At 39.9% G+C, this 23,670-nt stretch overlaps 1 protein-coding gene across 4 annotated transcripts in view; it reads left to right on the top strand.

Annotated features, from left to right (window-relative positions):
* The window catches only part of SLC24A2 (solute carrier family 24 member 2), a 275,076-nt gene that overhangs the window by 122,268 nt on the left and 129,138 nt on the right, over positions 1-23,670 (top strand). The window lies entirely within an intron of this gene.

The following is a 23,670-nucleotide window of genomic DNA, read 5'->3' as shown; positions in this document are numbered from 1 at the left end:
TGACTAATTACACTACTGTCCAGAGTCTGTCCCAACTCTTACCACCACCCAACCACACGACCCCACCTCCCCCTCATCTCTGATGTCGATTAACTCCACATCCCACGCCAGAGCTCTGTGCCACAGCCCTGTGCTTGCTGGGGGGTGGTAGAATGTCAGCTTTGCGCTTTATCATAGTATCATAGTATAGTTATGTTTGGAAGGGATCTTAAAGATCATCCAGTTCCAACCCTGCTGCCATGGGCAGGGACATCCCACTAAATCAAGCTGCCCAAGGCCCCATCCAACCTGGCCTTGAACACCTCCATGGAAGGGGCAGCCACAGCCTCCCTGGGCAACCCGTGCCAGTGTCTCACCACCCTCATGGTGAAGAAATTCTTCCCAATGTCCAGTCTAGATCTGCCCCTCTCCCTGGTTATACCCCTGGTCCTATACCCACAAGCCTTTACAAATAGCCCCTCTTCAGCTTTCCTGTAGGCCCCCTTCAGGTACTGTAAGGTCGCTATAAGATCTCCTCTGAGCCTTTTCTCCAGGCTGAACAACCACAACACTCTCAGCCTCTCCTCGTAGGGAAGGTGCTTCAGCCCTCCAGTCATCTTTGTAGCCCTCCTCTGGACCCATTCCAACAGCTCCATCTCCTTCTTACATTGAGGATTCCAGAACTGGACACAATACTCCAGATGAGGTCTCACAAGAGAGGAACAGACAGGCAGAATCACTTCCCTTGCCCTGCTGGCCATGCTATTTTTGATGCAGTCCAGGATATGGTTGGCCTTCTGGGCTGCGAGCGCACATTGCTGCCTCGTGTCAAGCTTCTTCATTGACCAGCATCCCCAAGTCCTTCTCTGCAGGGCTGCTCTCAATCACATCATCCCTCGTCGTGTACTGAAAACAGGGATTGCCCTGACCCAGGTGCACGACCTTACACTTGGCCTTGTTGAACCTCATGAGGTTCCCAGAGGGCCACTTCTCCAGCCTGTCCAGGTCCCTCTGGATGACATCCCGTCCTTCTGATGTTGCAACTACACCACTCAGCTTGGTGTTACCTGCAAACTTGCTGAGGGTGCACTCAATCTTGCTGTCAATACTGATAAAGATATTAAACAGCACCAGTCCCAGTACGGACCCCTGAGGGACACTGCTCATCACGGATCTCCATCTGGACTTTGAGCCATTGACCACTACTCTTTGAATAAGACCATCCAACCAGTTCCTTATCCCCCTTACCATCCACCCATCAAATCCATATCTCTCCAATTTAGAGAGAAGGATGTTGTGGGGGACTGTGTCAAAGCCTTTACAGAAGTCTAGATAGACCACATCTGTCGGTTTACCCGTGTCCAGTGCTGCGGTTACCCCATCATAGAAAGCCACTAAGTTGGTCAGACAGGACTTGCCCCTGGTGAAGCCATGCTGGCTGCCATTAATCACCTCCCTGCCCTCCACGTGCTTTAGCATAGCTTCTAGGAGGATCTGTTCCATGATCTGCCCACGCACAGAGGTGAGGCTGACAGGATTGTCTTTTGTACCCTTTTTAAAAATGTGCACAAAGTTACCCTTCTTCCAGCCACCAGGGACTTCTCCTGATTGCCATGATTTTTCAAATATCATGGACAGTGGCTTGGCAACCACATCTACTAATTCCCTCAGGGCTCTGTGTTGCATCTCATCAGGCCCCATGGACTTATAAATGTTCAGGTTCCTCAGGCATTAGTGAACCTGATCCTCCTCCACTGTGGGAGGGGGTCTAACCCCCCTGGTCACCATCTTGCTGTCCCATGATCCAGGAGGGGTGAGGAGAGCAGTTATCGGTGAAGACTGAGGCAAAAAAATTGTTGAGTACCTCAGCCTTTTCCTCATCTGTTGATACATGATCCCCACTTCCAGTCATCAGTGGGGGTACGTTCTCTTTGACCTTCCTCCTTTGACTGATGTACCTGTAAAAGCCCTTCCGGTTAGTCTTTACTTCCCTTGCCAAGTTCAGCTCCAGCTGCGTCTTGGCCTTCCTGACTTCATCCCTACATAACCGGGCAGCATCGCTATACACGTCCAAGGTTCCCTGTCCCTGCTTGCACTGCCTGTGCAGTTCCTTCTTCGTTTTTAGTTTAACCAGCAGGTCTCAACTCAGCCATGCCTGTCTCTTCCTTTTCCTGCCTGATTTTCTACATATGGGGACTGAGCCCTCTTGTGCCCTGTGGAAAGCTCCCTTAAATATTTTCCAGCTCTGTTCCGCTCCCTTGTTTTGGAGGACCATGTCCCAGGGGGGGCCTACCGAGTAATTGCTTGAAGAGCTGGAAGTTTGCTTTCCTGAAATTTAGTGTCCTGACTATACTCCTCACCTGTCCCATATCCCTTGGGACCTTGAACTCCACCAGTGCACGATCACTGCAGCCCAGGCTGCCAGCGATCCTAACACCACTGATGAGTTAGCTTGTATTGGTGACCATAAAGTCCAGTATTACTTCTCCTCGGGTGGGGGCCTCTATTAGCTGGACTAAGAAATTATCTTCGATGCACTCCAGGAGTCTCCTGAATTGCCTACAGCTTGCCATGCTACTTCTCCAGCATATGTCTGTGTGGTTGAAGTCCCCAAGTAGGATGAGAGCTTGCGAGCACAAAGCCTCCTGTAGCTGGAGGAAGAAGGCTTCATCAGTTGTCTCACCTTGATTGGCTGGCCTGTACTATATACCAACCATAAGGTTCCTGTTGGTACTTCCATCTTTAATTTTTATCCACAAGCTTTCGACCTGTGACACTCCACAACATCTGTTGTGGCTTTCCCCCCACCTTTTGGGCCATGCCAGCCTCTTGTGGCACCATCCCAATGATGTTCAAATAGGCATGCCTCAGGCATGCACTGAAGCTCTGGCGGATAGTGTCAGCCAGTGAGAGTTGCTCCAGGTGCAGCGATAGCACCTCAATGACACTGGTTCAGATGCTTTTGTGGACGCTTCCAAGATGTGCAGTGCCTGGGATGTGGGGGGCAGCGTGGCGGTGGGAGGTGTTCCATGTTTGGGGGATGTTGTTGTCCTGGGCTAGCACTGCAGGGACTGCTGTTTCAGAGAGGTTGAGATGGGCAAACTGCCTCTACATCTCCTGCACCCCTGGAAAAGCACATGGCAGCACTGTGATAGTCATAGTGCCCAAGATCTTGCAAGGCCATTTTGCTTGGCCCTGCTGTTTCCCAGGAGCTGCCCCAGCCAGGGGAACCCCACAGCCCCCAGCTGTCCTGCAGGGCAGCAGCTTACCGAGTCCCAGTGTTGCAGACAAGCCTGGTGGTAGTGGCTGGTGGAGTCATGTTGGTGTTCCTTCACTGGATAAGAGTAATCTGGGGCACTCACATGGAGGTATCAGCAGGCCTGCAGAAGGAAGTGGGAGCTGTGCTGCGCCAGGTGGTATCTCCAGAGTCGCCCACCGAGCTGCCTCTCGTGGCTGGGCTCCCCCAGGTCTGCACCAGCTTGGGGCTGGGGCACTCCCCACAGGGTGAAATGCTGTGCCTGTGGGACGGTGTTGTGGATCAGGGAGGAGACTCGCTCACAGCAGATAAAATAGCAGAGGTGTCCCCAAGTCTTTGGGGAATTCTCTGTACATGGTGTTCCTTGGGCATGGGTCACCTAGACGAGGGAAGGGACAGCTGCGCGGGATTGCTGAACCCTCGTTCCAAAAATGCCAGGGGTGCTGGGGATGCTGAAGGTGACCAGGTATCGGGGATGCTGGAGGTGACAGGGTGCTAGAGCGGATGGGGATGCCATACCTGCTGGGAGTGCCTGGCTTGCGACCCCCACTGGGCGAGCCCGGGTTGTAGGCAAGGGCTGTCTTGACAGGCTGATGGAGCCTGAAAGAGAGACAGGAGCCGTTGCTGGCCGTCGCCTCTGCTCTCGCTTTCAAGAGCACCTCCAGGCTCCAGGGATCAGTCCCTACCTTGGGTGTAAGAGGTTCTCAGATTAAGATGGGAATGGAGGAACCACGCCATCATGAGTTGGGTGCAGAGCAAGATGGCCATCTGCTTGGGCTGTTGGTTGCTAAGGTCTCTTGGGGGCTGCTGGCTCCAGCCGTTTGTTTGATGGTCACCTAGGAAGGAATCTTGGGGCTCCCTGTGTTCAGCCCCACCTCCAACTGATACCCCAGGGCCTCATGGGGAGGGAAACAGTTAAGGGTGGATATGAATTGGTTGGATGGTTGCAACCGGCAGGTAGTGGTGAACAGTTCAATGTCTGGATGGAGATCAGTGACAAGTCCTTCAAGGTCTGTCATGGGACCAGTGCTATATAATATCTTCAGCAATGATGGTGGGATTGAGTGCACCCTCAGAAAATCTGCAGATGAAGTGGAACCAAATAGTGCAGTTCACATGTCAGAGAGACAAACACTACATCTCTTGGAAAATTATGGCACTCCTGACTTGTCCTGTCCTCAAAACTGTCTAACCTTCTAACAGCTCCCAGTCTTGCTAAATTGGCTTCTGGAATAAACTCTTTCCTGACCAACAAGGAATGAGCAAAATTAGATCAAGCTGGAGAAACAAACACAACTTCCCAACACATCTCCATTCCATCATGCCTCTCTCAACAGAACTGACACTATGAATAAGTCCTACAGAAGTAGTTCCCCTAGAATGGACTATACTTCATCCAATGTACCATATGCGTTCCCAAAAGTATGACTGTGGACAAAAGAATCATAAGAAAAGAAACCAGTTATTCCTATGCTCACTGAATAAATCCACATGCAAGCCACATAGTTGAGAAGAACCTGGTATCCATGGGAGGCCATTCTTACACAGACACTTCATTCATCTCCATCCTCTTCTTCTCATCTTCAAGGGAGTTCTGTAAAGCATTTTCAATTAATAAACCAGAGCAGGAAAAAGAATAACTCCGGTGGATATATAAAAACCATAGATGCTATGAAGAAACAGCCTTTAGAGGCTGTACTAATTTGCTTCCTCTCCTGTTAACTTACGTTTCCCCTCTCTCTCCTCTTTTCTACAGCATAAAAACATTATATCATGCCTTTCCTTGCTAAATCTTCCTCCACTTCTTTGATATGACACATGCGTTCCCCCTGCTGCCCCCCCACCCCATACCAAATGAGCAGTGGTTTCATTAACACTCCAGAACAGCAGAATTTTTGCCCAGAACCAAGCCACACAGCAAACGCCAGTCAGGAGCCTCATATGCAATCTGACTATGAGTCAACCACTTTCATCCCATAAATAGGGCAGACTGAGGGAGCTTTCTCTGACCTCACCCTGCCAGGCAGTGTGGCTGCACCGCAACGAACTCCCTTCCTGCTGGGATGTCTCTTCTCAAGCATATTCCTCAAAACAATGAGATATTTTGAATTTGAATCCTCCCTGGACTGTTGCAGGACTGCACAATCAGGCAATTGTACTCTTTAACAGGGATTAGGTTTTCAGATTAAGTATCTTCTTAAACAAAATAAATCATTTGGAGTTATAATATTGTGTGACTCAGTGTATCATTAGCTTAAATAAGATTCTACAGTGAAAATTTTATGTCAGTTTGTATGCTGTTTGCTTAGCTTTCTAAGCGTGAGTAGTGAGACTCTATCTGAAGCTGTATATTACAGAGTTCCAAGTGAAAAACTTGCTCAGTGCTTACAACCTACCTGGTCAAAACATGGCCTCCAGAACCAATGAAAACAAGAAAATGCAGAGGCTTCAAGGACACAGATCATCAACACCAGCTGCACTGAGACAAGAAAACAACCTCTCTGAAAGACAGCGAAGGAATCCAATGAGGATCAAGAGGACTCCAGACACAAGAATTACTACTACATCAAGCCGTCACAGGAGGGAACAGGTGAATTGTCTGTAAGGGTAGAATTGCCCAGGGATTTCCTAGTTCATGTTGGCCCCTCTTCATGGAGAAGACTATACTGCTGCATCCTCCCATTAAAATTTTTTTGGAACATGATGCCTGAAAGTCTGCTTCATGATACCTCAAATCTGGACTTTGGAGTGAACTGACATGACACTTGGCAGCAGTCAGCAGGACCTGAAGACAGGAGGTGAGTATAGTGGAGATGCAAGATAACACTTTGAAATCTTAACGAAGTGATACAGGGAATCAGGTATGCACATAAAATCCTTTGGCTCTAAGCAAGTATAATTCTTTAGCTATAAACACATATAAACCCATTTACCCTCACACATCTCCTCCATGCAGTAAGTAATAACATTACCTGAGTTTGATAAAGCCAAGTCACACTTATTTAAAGAAGAGTTTTAGCTAAAAAAATATTACATGATGTGGAGAAAATAATTGCAGATAGACGTGATTAGAGTTACTAATTTTAATTTCTGCTTTTCCGCTGTTTTAGTCTTGTAAAAGGTTATTTATGAAGTTGCATTTGACATTTCAGATTTCATCACTGAAGGAAATTAATATTTTTCAAGAGACTTGCCAAAGGCAAGCAAAAGAGAAAGGCCCAAGAAAAACTTTTAACAACATTACTACTGTTCAGCCAGGGTCTGTATCATAAACACATGAACCGAGATCAAGAACAATAAAAAATCCTTTCAGTAACAAAACAGATGAAGAAAGGAGAGAAAAGAGAACAGATAGATTGAACCAAAACCTGGGACTAAACTAAGAGCCCCAAAAAGTGGTGGTGGTGTGATTTTTTTGGATATTTTTTCAAGCACAACTCTTCGTAGATATCTCTAAATATTTTCTTTTCCTTAGAGATAATAATAGACATCCTCACACACACTTCAGTACAGCTATCCAACATCATACTCTCCACAAGTCTCAGAAGACAGAATACATAGCGTAATGTTCACAATTCTGGTATTTTTCTTTGGACATTTACAACCTTAAGAGACCAAGCCTTATACCACACAAGCAACAATATTACTTAGCACTGCTACTTCCTCCTTGTAGGGAAGCAAAGGTGTGCTTATTATATTTAGAGCTATTTATAAACAGTGATCTCTTGTCAGAATGCTCATCAAGCACATTACTGAGCTGCAGCACGCTATCAACCTCTGTGCCAAGTTTATATTCAAGCTGGTTGATACTTCTTACCCAGGAAACAACCAAAGTCAGCCAGAACATCCTGACACCCTAAAAGTCAATAATCCATTTTAAGCAAATAAAAATCCAGTGTGGTTTGACAAATAAAAGAGTTGTACAAATCCAGACTATTATTTACTGCAACTGTAATCCTTCACTAATACTTTGGTTATGTGACAGTATCAGTCCAAAGATCTGAGCAGATTTCAGTGTGGATAGCCTGCTAGCAAGTAAGAAACCTTAGAAAAATTCATTTAAGTTTAGGAACCTTTGACTGGATAGTTAATAAAAATAAAGGAATTGGTTGTATAGTATCTAAATGAAACCTTATTTCTAAGTAAATCTTTTTTATGTGGGTGTTATCATGTAGATGCTGGTATTCAGTTATCGTGAAGTGTAAAAGTTTCATGAACTCAGTTGCAAGTTTCTTTCATTTTTTAATGTTTTGTGGCACTGCCAAATGCCCACATAATTCTGTTTTAAAAGTTATCAATACAAAAATTATTAATAATATAGGTCTAGGAATTCTTCGATTTTCCCACTGGCACTCCCAATACCAAATAAAGAGATAAGCAGGAAAATTGTTTCACCAGTGCAAGTTGCCAATACCCTTTACTGCAATTAAGTAGAGCCACGAGAGAAGCTCATCAATCACATCATCAGGAAACCACTCCAACAACACAGTTTAGCAACAGCCACATCCAAGCTGTAGCCAACAGCACACCTGGTTTCACACTGAAGTCACATGTGCACAGATGGGGTAACTCAAAGACTCTGACAGCAGCGGATATTGTACTGCTATGCACAGAAATCCAACATCTGAACACAGCAGCAGGTACAGAAAGGAGGGATGTAATACTACACACAAGTATGCCCCATTAACTACAACACCCTAAACCTATCTTGGAAGTTTTTTCCTCTCTCATTTCAAACAAAAGCGAAGGCTTTTAGAAAAGGGCTGCATCCATGGTAAAACAACATCCTTCAATAATAGCACAGGCTTTCACAACTAAGTAAACAATGGGTAACAGCTTCTTTACCATTTTCTCACAGGGAGATTCTGACTGAGTTGGATTTTTGGGAGGTAGGAGGGAGCAATTCCATGACTGTTGGAGCAGATTTTGACTTTAGCACAATTCTGAGAAGCACAATAGGCAAACAGATGCACAATGACCACCTTGAACAAAGCAAATGACTGTTTCCAATTTCCCCCAGGCAGGCATTACTTTGACAGTACTGCCAGCTGTTGAAAATGTCATGCAGTAACAACCATCCCAAAATGATGTTTTGTGTAGGTTTCATTCACGGTCCTTTTAAGATGCAGTATCTCTCTGGTCCTCAGTTAATTTCTGCAGATCCTATCTTCTTATTGTCTTTATCTCAAAAGACAAGGACATAATTTTCTTTATTTCTTCTTCTAAATAGCATAACTTTTGATGCTTTCTGTCCTACAAGTTTTGTTCATTATCCTTCAAAGTACAGCTTTAATCAAACCGCTCAGATTATTCTGTCAGTATCTACCAAAAAGACCCCAAAACAAACAACTTTGGAACGGTTGTTTCCTCAAGCCAGTGGAATATCCCAAAAGGAAAGCAAGGATTCTTTTTCATAAGCATGTCCCTTTTCAGCATCTTTTGGATGGAGTCCCTCATTTGCACCAAACATTCTACTCATCCAAAACCTCCTCTCTCATCCTCTTTCCATAAATTCCTTTGGAGGGAAAAACAGCAGCATAATATTAAATGCCAAAAGGATAACAAGGCTTCTAGTACAGACAGACAAACTTAAAGCCATCTGATAAGCTGGTGTGCAGCCAAACAAATGTATGGCTACAAGATCCAGTTCCCTTGGGTCAGTTGCATTTGCCAGAGCCTGATCCTGATGAGTTGAAATCCATCCAGATGACGCTCTATAGTTAAGTACATATCAGACATAATATTTCAAGACTAGTAAGGTAAAGTGTAAGAAAATAGTAAACTTGCTCTTCTGCCACTTCACTGGAAAATAAGGAAATTTATATTCCTTCAGTGTTTGAATTAGGCACATGCATATCACTTCATGTTTCCATTTTTCCTCTACCTGAGTTCTTCAACTCTTTCTATAAGTGCCTAGGTCAGCCCCAAAGGAAACTTAAAGACTATAACTCAGTCTTTTACAAAGTCACTTGTTTTCAGATCTCTATTTTTCACTGTTCCTTTTCATCCTTCGCTACTTATCAGCTCCTACAGAACTGCTACCAAAATTTGTCTCTGTTACCTGTTGGAAAAAATTCCACAGCATGACAACAGCTGTATTTCTACAAATCACATTTTCAGTAGTGCTTCCTTCTCCAGGGAGCATCTGAGCAGGATCTCCAAATGCACAGATTCAAGATACCCTGCATAAACCATCAAGCTTAAATCATGGCAGAGCAACAAACAGAACGCATTCCTTTGTCTCCCCATTGTTTCAGTTGTCCTTCATTTACCAAGTTCTTCTACAATCCATACTTCAGCTCCTGCAAGAATTAAAATCCAAAGTTAGCCTTGCCTTCAGAGAAAAACATCTGCTTCTCTTAACTGCAGTGCATCCAACATGTTAGCCATTTAGTGAAAACATGTGAATATTTCCCGACACTAGTATTTAATACATGCAACATCACCTAGTATCATAGCCTGTTAGACAAATAAATGGGAATCAATCTCATTTCTTTCTCACTCCATTACCAGCCTTCTCTCTTCCTCCTTTCTGAAGCTGAACTTATTTTCTGTCTCTAGTCCTTTCATCCTCTAATGAAAGCTAAACCAGAAATATTCTATACTCTGTTCCCTGAATAGAAGATAATCTAAAGATGCAGTTCTTTCCCCATACACTTTCCCCATGATCATAGAATTGATGCATACAATAATGTCTACTAAAAAGAAAGGCAGGGGAGAAGGGGAAGAGGCGCATGCAAAATCACACACAAACACACATGAAAAATGCTTTCCTCCTAGCCAAAGCTAAGTTTGAAGACAAAGACATGCACAATGAATAAGTGATATAGAACGGAGCTGGGCAAGGATCACAAGGTAGCGTAAAGGCAGTACTTCAGTACTGTTGCACTACAGCATTTTTACTATATACATCTCAACTATCTCCACTCTGCCTCATATTTCCTTTCAAGCACTGCATCTTATATCTACTTTCCCCTGTCTCCAATATATCTGTAGACATTCTGACAGTGCACAGGGAAATCTGAGAATTTTTATTTTCACACACCAACACAAAGCTAGGTTTTTAATTGGAAGAGTCCTCTTTCCTGACACTCAAAGGGCAGGCAGACAATTACAGGTACGCCAAACTAAAAGTTAACACAGCACCAGTCATAACATTACCAAAAAAGAAAAAAAGATGGCACAAGCCAATTGACAGCAATACCTATAAGCTTAGGCATGCATAATTCACTCAAAGAAAAATATACCATTAGCTCCTTTTTAGGCAGAAAATAAATGAATACAAAGAAAAAAAAAAAGATATCAAGCATAAAAGCTATTGCTCTTAAAAGAGATCTTACTAGCTACAAGAGCATGGGGGTAAACCAGTATGTGGTAAAACAGAACCTCACTTCTAGCTTCAAATCATGCTCAATACAGAGCCCTACAGCCCTGCACTTGTTTAGTCACTGCTTCATTAGCAGCAAACATTAAGCATTCCATACAACATGTAAAGTTCAGAAGACACTAAAGACTATGTTTAGTGCTCAATATATTAGAAACTGGAACAGCAACAAGAGATTACAAAGTAAATTTATTTCAAAGTCTTTATACCATTTGCTGGAATAAACAGAGACAGATTTTGAACCAAATCACCTTAGAGCTGTCAGTATAAATACTCGCTTCTAATGTTCTCTACCATCTTCACCACTGATTTAGCACCAAGGAATAATACTAGTCATGTTTCCAGATTTTGCAAATACTTAAGCAGGTAAGGGAAAAAAAGCATCGCCCACAAGGAGACTCAGCTCCTACAGTTTACTTAAACTAATAGCCTACTCTTAGCACACATTTTCTCTATTAGTGAAAGAGAACAATCAGAAAGAGATTTATTTGATATCAAGTTGTCCCACATAGGCACTTGTGTTTCTCCTTTCCACGTCTTCTGCTTGCTGCAGAGGAAATACGGAACCCTTTGGAAGAAGCTGTGGAGATGTGTGGGAAAGGCAGCAGGTAGACCTGACCTACATCACAAACTGAATACAGTCTGGAAGGGTAGAAAACTGCATGCAGGCTAAAACATATTCCTCCATGGAATCCAGAGAGAGCTCCTTTTCATATGCTGCAGTTATCTCAAGGGGCTAGTTTACTTTCAGAAACAAGAAGTCATCTAACATTATTATTTTTCATGTTTGATGTTAAACTCTGGCTGTTCTTACACAGCTCAGCTGGAGAATTAAGTCTTAAATACTGATCTGGATCAAAATGTTGAAAGTGCTAATTGAACTGGCAGAGATACAATGCTCACAATTAAAAGATGTCTCCATTTGGTTGGTGGCCAGATCCATAGCTGAAATAAAGTTGCAGTTACCACGTGATGGTCTGAGCCTGTTCCACTCTTAAATACAGTACTGCATTTCTTTCTCATACATTGGAAGGGACTACAACAATTCTTACATTGCAGTGGGGTGAGTGACTTTGGATAGCAGTTCTTAAATACCGAATATTGTTCTCTTCTTTTCTCAGTGGCACAGATCCAGCCACAATCTAAACACAATAATATCCAGATTCAGTTTTCAACAGAGCCATCCTTCAGCTGTGATGTACAACTCTTCCTGTTAATGTGCAATGTCCAATTACTTACAGATACACACTTTTTTCTTTAGGAGTTGCCTATTGAATTCTAAGAGAAATTAAGTACAGCCTTGCTATGCCTGTCTTCTTCACTTTTGCACATTAGAAGGCACACTGTTAATAAGTACTAATTTGATGAGTGCTGGAACACTTTCAATCAGCATTTTCACTACTCATGTTCATGCAGAGAACTAACAACATTCTATAGACCACTCTCAACAGCAAGTTTTAAAAAAAAACAACAGAAAAGTATCTTTTATAGCATCAAAGACTTAAAATATTCAAGTGACACTAAACTGGAGTTGTTGATCTATCTGGGACACTGTACATTTGATAACTGTTTCACTGCTACTGTAATACTCATTCAATACCCATTAAGGGCAAATATTTCAGATAGTCATAAATATAATTCAGAAAATAAAAAGGGACTCTTCAAATTTGAAAGCAGAATGCCTTTTATTTCACTGAATGATATGGCTCTCAGAAAGACACAAAGGAAATTAATTCAGATTGCTTTGTATACCTTAGCACCCTTGCGCGTTTTGCAGCAGGACACCATAAAGTTGGGACAGTGAGCACACAGTTAATTCCTGTACTTTTTATTCAACTAAGAATTTATAAAACTGCTGAAGAACAGTATACTTTAGGATATTAGATGTGTCAAAAGTAAAAGAAGTGGATGAAGCCTGGAATATTATTCTCCTACAACAGAAGTGCCAAGCATATTCATTTTCTCCTCATAGCCCCAGAATCAAGGAAACAAGATGCATTAACTTTTCTCATAGGTCTTGAATCAAGAATGGCAACATAAACACATTACCAGTTTGTACAAGAAACTAACAAAAAAGGAGACATCTGTATAATGCGTGTTTGACCTTTACTGGAGTTACACAGACTTTAAAGCCAGTAAAAAATCAGATGTGCATTAGGAAATAAAGATGTTCAAGAAGAAAAGCACAACTAGGACTCACAATACATCACAATTTCAAGGATCTAAATCATGAAGCAAATATAAGGAAAAGCTCATATTTTTTCCAGTGAAGGATTAGTGAAAACAACAATAATTGAAAAGCAACCCACATTTCATACAAAAAGCTTTAACCCAGTCAGATTTTCCATTATAGAGAAATTTGAGCTAAATATCAAAGACCAAAAAAAAAAGTAATTGGCAACCATCTTGTCTATAAACAAGAAATGTCCATTCAAAAAAACACCGTGTTGTCTTGGTTCTGTCTTTGCTGAACGAAGTACTACTTTCTGATTCTCTTATTTCCATACTTGCTAGCAAGAGATCCCACTGGGAGTTTTATCTTATTCTAAGAGCCATGATGATTTAGAGACCTCAGTGGATGGGACAATGACCCCAAAGGTGTCAAGTGGGTGTTTTTGTTAGTAATTACTGAAAGGTGTCAAATAATTGATTTAAACCTACAGTCTGTTATGAGTTTTATGCCAGTGGAATCCTGCCAATTTAGCTAATAATCCCAGTGCTGTGTGTCTACTGAGCAAGGAAAACTTCTATGACCTTGACCCACAGAGAACACAAAACAATAAAGGCTTTCTTAAATTATTATTTTATGTTTTAAAGTTAAATATCTTAGTCCATAGTCCTTCCTCATTGGCAATATCCACTTACAATTCTGTTGCTATTTCTTAAAACAGAGATAGTTCTATGTTATTTGTTCCACTAGCACTTTGAAACAGGTATCAAACTCAGCCTTACGTACACTATAATAATACAAGCACTTGAGCTGCTCAAAATGGTTTCTGTCTATAAAAAGAAGTCCTTTATTCAGTATCACAAAAGTAGCACTTCAGACTGTAAGTGGGCAAAAGGACTGGTGTGCTATAAAACAATTCACTTAAGGCTGAAAGTTTATTTACTCCAAAAATTGATTTCGTTGAAGTATCCCATGGTCACATGGGAAGAAATCTGCAGTTGTTAATAGTGGTCTTGTGAATATGGCCTGAAGTTTTAAAATGCCTAAATAATTGTTCACAAACAAAAACTAAAGGTAGAAGGCAGAACACATTTCTAATGCTGCAATATTCATTTAAGTGATCACTTCATTTTTAAAGTTTATTGGGGGTTTTGGAGTTTTGTTGCAGGGAGTTTTTGTTGTTTTGTTGGGGTTTCTTGGTGTTCACTAGAGTATGTACTTATACAGATGTTTTCATATATTATTTAAATAGCTGTTTTCTTCTATTACATCTATTCCAACATCTGTAAGACAACTGAACCTCACAAAACAATCTCCACTCCTTATACATATGCCAGAACATAGCAACAAATACTCACAATATAGTTTTAACTAGGGAAATTCTCAAGGTAGTTTAGCCAGAAATGCACCAAACCCACCAATTTATTTATTTTCATACAATTAAATGCTTTGTCTAAGTATATATACCCTAATTATTGACTGAAAGCTACCAGTACTTCACTCTCTTCCTTTGAGGAAGTGCGTGCTGTAAATGGATCAAAAGGTTAAAGCACTGCAACATGAAAATAATACTCATTAGAAGATCCATGCAAAGACAGTGTTGAATCCCCAGCCATTGAAGGCTGGTGCAAAAATGATTGCTGTTTCTCTTTGTAAACTGTGATGCTTATTTTGCACTAAACTTATAAGTAACTGTGTTCATGTAGTATTACTATTCTGAAGCATGAAATTTATTCTACTTATTAAGGATAATGGTTTTGTTTTCACTATTTATTCTTTTTTATATCCTACTGTTAAATTAAAGATGGAAAAAAAAGTAAATTTGAGTGATTTTGTTGTATCCCTTCAAAAGGGGATATGAAGCAGCGGAAACTGCTAGCAATATCAACTAAGTATTTAGCCAGGGGACCATCAATGAACATACAGTTCATCAGTGGTTCCAAAAGTTTCATAATGAAAACGAGAGCCTTTGAGATGAGAAGGATCACAAACATCCTTCTGCGACAGACAACAAGCAATTGAGTGCTAATATTGAAGCAAATCCATGCAAAACAACTCAAGAGGCTGCAGAACTATGCATTGACTATTCAACAAATGTTCAACATTTGCATCAAACTGGAAAATCCAATAAAGCTCAACAAATGGATGCTGCATGAACTGAATGAAAATATTAAAAAAAACACAAAAAACAAATCACTGTTGAAGTCTACTCTGCATTTCTTTTGTGCCACAAAAACAATTCATTTCTTGATTGCATTGTGAAATGACAAAAAATGGATTCTATGCAACAATCAGTGACTGGACCAAGGTGAAGGATCCAAACACTTCCCCAAACCAAAGCTCTATCAAAAGGAGGTTATGGTCACTGTTTCGTGGTTAGCAGGTGAAATTATCCCATACAACTTCTTGAATCCTGCCCTAACCATCACAGCAGATAAGTATCACCAGGAAATTGACAAAATGCACTAACAACTGCAACATTTTTTCCAACATTCATCGCTTGAAAATGACTAATTCTTTCCCATGACAACACCCAGCTGCATGTCTTGCAAATGACTGTAGAAGATGCATGAACTGAGCTACCAAACTGTACCTTGTCCTGTGTTCTCACCAGACCTCTCCACCAATTACCACATCTTCAAACATCTTAGCAACTTCCTGCAAGAAAAGGTTTTCCACAACCAAGCAGTAGCTCAAACCAACTTTGAAGAAATAATCAGTTCCAGGACTCCAGATTTCTGTTACCAGAATAACTAGGCTTGTTTCTTGTTTGCAAAAATGCGTAGATTCTAATGATTCTTATTTTGATTAGTGAACGTTATTCAAAGCTGATATATACCACCTTAAAGTTGATGGTTAGAAATGGCAATTTTTGCACCAACCTAATAAATCAGCACAAATACAAACATTAATCATACAAGGTTACTATTTCTACTGTTTCTGTAACTATAGTATGATTATAGTATGGTAAGAGCAACAACTCTGAAGAAAGTAAATAACTAGTGAAATGCATATTGATTAAATGTAGAGTTACCAGTTTATGACAACTAGTAAGTGATCCGAAGTATAACAGATTGCTTAAATTTTATTAACAATTTTTCCCCTTGTCATTTATGTAGTTCCATATGTATGATCACAGATGACTTTTTTTTAATGCTTTGTCATTTCTGTATGTAAAAATTGTATGAAGACTGACAATGTCATTCATTAAAAGTAATACACGGATCCCTTGAAGCCCAGCTACCTCAAGAAGCGTAAGCATGAGGGTATTTCTTAATATTTTGCCTCAGTTTATTTCTTATTATTATTACTATACCAAAGCAGAAGCAGGATTTTGCTCATCCTACCTATTAGTCCAATCATGCTTGAAATCCAATTTCACAAGCCTAGTCATTTTCAAAAATGCAGCTAAGATTTCTAGCACAGATTTAGAGGTTACATGAAATGCTGCCAGTTCATAAAAGGATCTGAGGTCTGAAAAGATTAGGATCTTACTCTAAAGTAGATTTGGAGAGGTACCTGCCATGCAAACTTTGCAAAGGCTTCAGAGACATTCAAGAAAAGAGTATGCAAAAGCACTCACCATTGTTAGGTGCTGCCGGAACACAAGATTGCACTGATAACCCAGCCTATCCAGGAAAAAGCCATCAAGATACCAGACTGCTGAGTAACCATTTAACACAACACCAATTTCAATACCAATTTCTCAAATTACTTTTTCAGTAGCATTAGATACACCTGTGCCATAATGGCAGCAACTAATGGATGTTGTCAACATAAATATAATACCTGTTACAATATAAGCAATCTACAGAAAGTTTCTATCTTCACACAGAGTGCAATACTGTCCATCCAAAAGACTGCAAAAGTGGAAGTTAGCAGAATAATTCCAGATCTATGTGTTTACCAGAAACAATGCTTGTTGCCAGTATAACTTCTTGTATTTAAAGGAAGTGGCAGGATATAAAAAAAAATAAAGCCTCATCTTATGTACAGAAATAACTCGATATTTTTATCTGCAAAAGGTATATCCAAATTCGATACCTTAGCTGGTTAAAAAAAAAAAAAAGATTCAGCTGTTTTGAAGCACTTCACTCTATACAAGCAGAATTATACATATCTATTCAAGCCACTGAGAAAAGATAGCCAAAAAAATCAATTTTTCATACTTCATTATGTGTCTACAACTAGAAATCATTTACACCGAGGCACATACACTATACTTTACGTATTTTCCCTTGAGCAAAAGGGATCTTTTTACACTCAAAAAAATACAGTAATGGAATTGGATACAATTTTGCAGTCCTTAGCTTCTGTTTATCAGCACCGACAACAATGTTTTGGCACCTATTTCAGATGACAAGACTTGCCCACTGCCACTCTTTTACATTAAGTTAACAAGAAACAGGTGAGAATTCGCTCCATTCTCATTAGCGTGTTGTATATAATAAGCACCAAGGAGATTCATACATGTCTACAAAACAGTGTTATCTGTAGAACACCGAAAGATTTACTCTTAAGTTTGCATCATGTGTGCACAATTTGTGAGATTTAAAGAATGTAAAGTAGAGCTATCTGCAACATAAGAGGAATCTGTACTTTTTGCCTAGAATTGAGGTGAAATTGCTAGCTTTTTAGTGTTTTTTACTAAGAGATTTTAAAGCCATATTTTTAAATATTGTTTTAATCTTTTAATGTAAAGAATTAAACCTAGACCAATACCATAATTTCTAAGTCATGAGTAGTAACAGAGAATAGAACAAGTCTCCTCCCCTTCATATTTTTCATCTTTGTAGAGAAAGAATGGTCCCTGGATGTAGCCAGCCTCTGGCAAGCTACTGGTGAAGGTGAATAGAATCGTAGAATCATTTAAGTTGGAAGAGACCTTTAAGACCAAGATCACTGGTGAAGCTAACACAGCCAAATTCACCACTAAAACAGAGTTCTTCTATAATAGTATCAGTACTCCAAGATATTAATCCACCATGTAAAGCCCCTTTTTATCTACCTCCTTCTAACATATCAAAATTATTCTGTTTCCCCATCGCCTCCCTTTGATATTTTATCTCATCCTATTAGGTCCTGGAATGCCGATGGTTATGGCGACTTCCCACTTCTGACTTTGCATAAAGAAACTTTCCAACAGTTTCCCCGTGAATCACTTTGTCCGGGGATTGCTTGACTATCTATGCCTCTTTCCCGCCCAGTCACCAACTGAACCGCTGAAATCACATAATCTTATTTCCCTAAATGGGTCCTTGCAAATATTCTGAAGAACAGAGATTCTGTTACATATCTGAATATTCTATTACGGAAATGGCTCAAACTAACTGAAGGGTCATTTCACTCCCTAGAACATGGAAATATTTAAGGCAGATGAAATTATTTTATACTGCTCCTTCCAAGGCTTTTTTGACCTTCACCTGGTAGCAACACTCGACTTGTCAACAGCACATTGCTCTGCAGGTTTAATCCAGTGTAACAAAAACCTCATGTTCCTGTAATGACTACATTTTATTGGGAAAAGTTTTCCATTACACTTGAAAGTACTATTTGAACATGATATAATCACCAGACTTAGGCAGCAAAGAAATACATGACGTCCCTACATAACAAAACAGTGAATGCCATCATACTTAACCCTGACTGTAGCATCCACTTCTGTATATCACTTATTTGATGGAAACAGGTTAAGCCTGTCAGATTACATTTTATAAGCGAGTGAGGTGGAATTAATCTCATAGAAAAAGGGAATGTATATTCCTTAAACACTTGGTTCTGGTATACATGTCCTGTATTTCTTCCTAGCTATTTCAGAAGCTATTTAAATTTTGTCAGAGTAGGTACATATTAAACAGGCAGTACTACATACTATCACATTGAAACAGCCAGAAATGCAAATTTTTGAGTCCATTTAAATAACTGATTAGTGGTTCTTTAAAACATATTTTACTATTCAGTTTTTACAGCAATTTAATTCCTTCTGCTTCCAGGAACAGATAACAATCTTCCCTTGAACCAAAAGAGATCAAGCTGAGTAGGAATTGAGTAAGAAACTACTATATTTGAAACAGGGACAAAGAGAGAGGTATGAGTTAAACAAAAATATTGAATTAAATGTCTGCTTTCATAAGTTTCCGTAAGCCAAAGGCAGCACATCTGTGTATACTGAACAGCAGAACAGTTGTTTTACAAGTAAATAAAAAAGCAACTCCAGAGAAGTCTCTATTCACTATCTACACTCTCGAGGAGTGTATTTTTTTCAATACATCACTCATGTACGAATGCAGAGGTTTCACAGAAAGCGGTATTTAAGATTTATTTTTCACCATGTTAAATAGCACAGGCTGCACTGACTGCAAAGTTAGAGATGCTTAATGAAGGAAACAGAAGGGAAGCAGCATTGCTGCCATGGGTTCTGACCACCCCCTCACCCCATTGTCATCAAGGCACCATGGTTACAGATTCATTTCCCAAGCCGTACCATTTCCATTAAACTAAATAACCTTATTCTTCAATTGAAAATGAAATAAAGAAAGCTGCAAAGCTAGACTTCATAAAGAGGTCAGAATGGATTGCTAAAAATTATGACTATTTGATAGCCTCTGTAGACATCAACAGCTAAACAAGTCTAATTTTCAATGCATATATTTCTCATTTACATTCAGATTTTCATAAGGTTAGTGCAGCCAACATGCTGTCCCCTTTTGAAACTCAAAAGGCATCAGATTAACCTCGTTCAGCTCACTTAAAGAAAATCCACTGCCGAGTATAGGTATTAAGCCTTTCTAAAATGTCTGGTCCCTTGGCAAGCCTTGACTCCCTTCATGGAAGGAAGAAGAAAACAAAACAAAACCAACAGAAAAGCCACAGTGCCTATTTTCAGAGGAGCACATGCCAGGATCTACTGTACTGTACACAGACCAGAGAGGAAGAACTGCAGTGGGGCTGATGGACTCTGCCAGTCACTAATAAGTAGTAAGAATACAACGTCTATGTTGCATACTTTGGCATGGAAAATAAGAATTAATCATCAACTGATTGGTTTCAGGAAAGCAGCTCAAAGATTCAGCTACTTACTGAACACAGTCATTTGATTTTCATCCTGGCTGAGCTTCACCCTATCCTGAAAAATATTTCTTTACAAAAAAAGCCGTAAGTGAAGCAGTAGTAAAATTGATTTTATTTCTCCATTTTCAAGAGAGGCATTCTCTCTTCGCACACTGAGCACACATTTCCTTACACTGCATCAGGAGGAAGAAACTTGCTTAGCAGACAATCTAATGCCACCCAGATCATAGCTGCTTTTCAGCCCTGTCAGTTGAATTTCTCCACGCTTTTTTTTTGTTTTCTCTTCCATATTTCAGTAAAAGTCTCACTCTTTCCCCTAGCTTGCTGCCACACACTAACCTGAAACAAACACATGACAGTGAAATCATTCAGACACAATGTGGATGGCATTCATAAGGTGGACACAGTGTACTACCAGGTTTATTGTCACTCCAGGTCCCTGGTTCTCCAATCAAAAAGTCACAGCTCCTATTTCTGCAGTCATTGGCATCAATGAAAATCTCAGAAACACCAGAAAAGTAGTATCAACTATTAAGACTTCAACAACTACACAGTACTAAAAACCAACCACATTTTACCACATACAGGACTAGGTAATCCATCTTCCCTCCTCTCTACTACTAAATAAAGTTTTATAAAGACCCATAACAGCTACTGAAAATATGCTAAAGCATTATACTACAATGAAATTACAGAGACTGTACCCCATCATAAACCCTCATTTGCCAGTCCTTTCACAGAAGGTGTTTTGTGGCTTTCAAACCAAGAGCTGTAGCAAAGCCAGTGAGAACTCACATCATTGGGTGAAACGCTAGTGGCCCAAATTATGTTTGTATGGAGAAGTTCAAAGTATGTTCTGCTGCAGTTCCATCTCCAACTAAAACGGAAAGGTGTTCTGCGATTAGACAGGCTTCGGCAAGTAAATGCTCAGTTTTCCAAGTGCTGCAATTTGTCAGACAGTGGGTAAATCCATTTTTCAGGCAGGTTCTACTTTGATAATCAGCAAATGAAAAAGAAATCTACCTATTTCCTACACACAATTGTCAACATAGAACAAATGGTACCATGCATAAATAAAAACAATAAGAATATGTAAATGGCTGGAAAATAAAAAGGGTAGAATGCAATAGCTGGCAGCACCAGAATTTTTTAACACTTCTCTGCTCCTTTCTACAGAATCTATAGATCAATATTGACAAGTAAGATATTGAGAAATGCCATCCACACCTGTTTCTTCAGGTTTTAAGAGTCACACACATAGATTCCTCTCGTGACTCACTGAAGTATTTTTGTTTCCACAAATACATCAGAGACTTCAGAGGGAACACTACAAAAGACGTTGCTAAGATAATACATAGTAAAAGATTAATAAACACAGGAGGGATCTGAGGTAAGGGATGAGTGAGTAATAGGACATGAAGGAAAGAAAGAAAAAAAATCTATAGTATCACACAACAACTGCTACTCAGTGCAATGTCATATTAATTCTTCAGCATTTCTAAAAGGTATTTGCCACTCTGATGTGTTTGAAAAAGCAAATTTAAGAGTACACATCTTAAATATTTGCACAATATTAAGATAGAAGGATAGTATGAAAGATCTTTATTGTTTCTGACATACATATTACTTGTCTTGCACACAGAGAATACTCACAGATCTGACCCTTACAAGACAGCTGGCTCACAGAAATCAGGATTACAAGTTTAGGTTAAGAAATCCTTATATTCTTGATATAAATAAATGAGAAATAAACAGGAACATGTCAGCATTACAATTCCTAATCATAAAGAATACATTAAAATGTCAAAAAAGTCCATGACAAGTCTCCTGGGCAGAAATGCATTAGAAGCAGAATTCTAACTGTTATATTATATTACAACTGAATTCTAAAGATCCTCAAGATTTACCTGAAATCACAGGGAACTTCAAGAATAATTTAACTATAAATTAGATGAAATCTAAAATAAGTCCTTCTTGAAGGTTACAAAAGTTTTTACAGCATTCTTTTTTCCCGTCCCTCATTTTTCCTTCTTTTTCTTCATTTCAGTTTCAAGAAATCAGAAACGTAAGTGACAAAACAACATAAAAGAATAATTTTTTGTATATTTAGCCAAACTGAGAAATACTATTTCTGGATTGCTAACTTATGTTGCTGAGCTTAAATTTGTGAAGCACTTTTAAATGTTTTAGCCCAGGTAATAACATCATAAGCTTACCCCTTTGAACGACATTAATTTTAACAAAATTTAGCCACATTCATAACAGCAGTAATCACATAACATCTAAGATTTCTGACAGAAATAAAAATTTCCCCCACGAAGTGCAAGACAAACAGGTAGAATAAATGTGTGGCTGCCGTATTGTAGAAGGGCTGCAAACGTGGAGAAGCAAGTCTGTTACATGAGGCCAGCATTAACAATCTATGTGTATACAAAAACATTCTTACATGCACATATAGTGCAGTTCAAGTACAGGGATTCCCAAAACAGCTTTAGGCAATCTCATTCTGATGCCAAGGAGTCCACCTACAGCAGGTCTTGTTTACTTTTTAACACAGGACAGAAGTACTCTACTAACCTTGTTTAAGAGCTACCTTGAAAAGCTCTGTACTATAACATACTTTAATGCCATATGGCTGGCAATGCCACTTGTGCCAAGGAAAAAGTATCTCATGCCACCCTCACCAGTTTTGTAGCCCGGCACCCCAGAGGCTATGGGCTTTGTGCAGGGGGAGAAGGAGAATCAGATATAGCTCCTCCTGCTTGTACATCTGATGGTTTGGATTTTGTTTGTTTGTTTGGTTGGTTGGTTGGTTTGTTGGGTTTTTTTTTTGTTTGGGCAAGTAAAAGTTGTTGGGTGTTTGGGTTTTGTTTCATTTGGTTTATTTTCCAATAGATAGCTGGAGCTCAAAAGTTTCTCCCAGAAGAAGGAAAAGAGTTTGTTTTAGCAAGTAGCTTTTAGCTTGCTATATTGGGCACTTGCTTATAAACCCAAACAAAGCCAACAAGCTAAGCACATTCCTTGAAATAATGAAGTTGTGCCACTGTTAAAATTTCTCCTGTCATCTTTAAACACAGTCCATGACAAAGCACATGCTTCTTCAAGTATAGTAATGTCACAAGCCGTATGCTAAATGCCACTTCTGTACCTTAAATCTAAGTCTTCACAAGCCATTAACCAAACATGTATCATCATCCACTTTGACAGAAATCAGAAAGCTTTCATGGCCCAGAAAGCTCAGACAGCAAGAAGTAGGTGTGAAAGGAATTCTAAGCAGGGGATAAATTATAGCTTTACTGCCCCTGCATTTCTGGAAGAATTCAGAAAGCACAATATTAAGACAGCCTGTTGTCTGCCGAACCTACAACAAAAATATATCCTCTTTTCTGCTAAGTAAATAGTTTGCTACTGTACCACAAAGTTCATCTTCAATCATGGGGAAAAGGAAGGACACTGCTGGACCTCATTCTGAGATCTCAAAAGTTTGAATCACACTGGCTACCTGCTGGAGCATGTAACCATGCCAGGGCTGCAGCTGCAGGGGTTAGCACAGGGCAGAGTCTCGTTCTTCCGCTTCAAAAACTAGTAAGGAACAGAGTTCTCTCCACTATCATATCAGTCTACATGAAAAAGTTACTTTCAACATCATAATAGCCTAAACAGTGCTTGTTCCTTTTATTTTTACTTAAGTCTTAAAGTCCTTCACACATCTTTATCTGAGAGGACAGAAAAAGGTTAGTGTTTTCTTATTCCTTAAGAAATAATTACCAAACCAAACAAAGGCAAAGTCAGCCTTGATGATCTCAAAGG

Source organism: Cuculus canorus, chromosome Z (genome assembly GCF_017976375.1).
Source record: "Cuculus canorus isolate bCucCan1 chromosome Z, bCucCan1.pri, whole genome shotgun sequence".
Classification (NCBI taxonomy): domain Eukaryota; kingdom Metazoa; phylum Chordata; class Aves; order Cuculiformes; family Cuculidae; genus Cuculus; species Cuculus canorus.
Note: the sequence above shows the minus strand (reverse complement) of the source record. Positions and strands in the feature narration are given on the sequence as shown.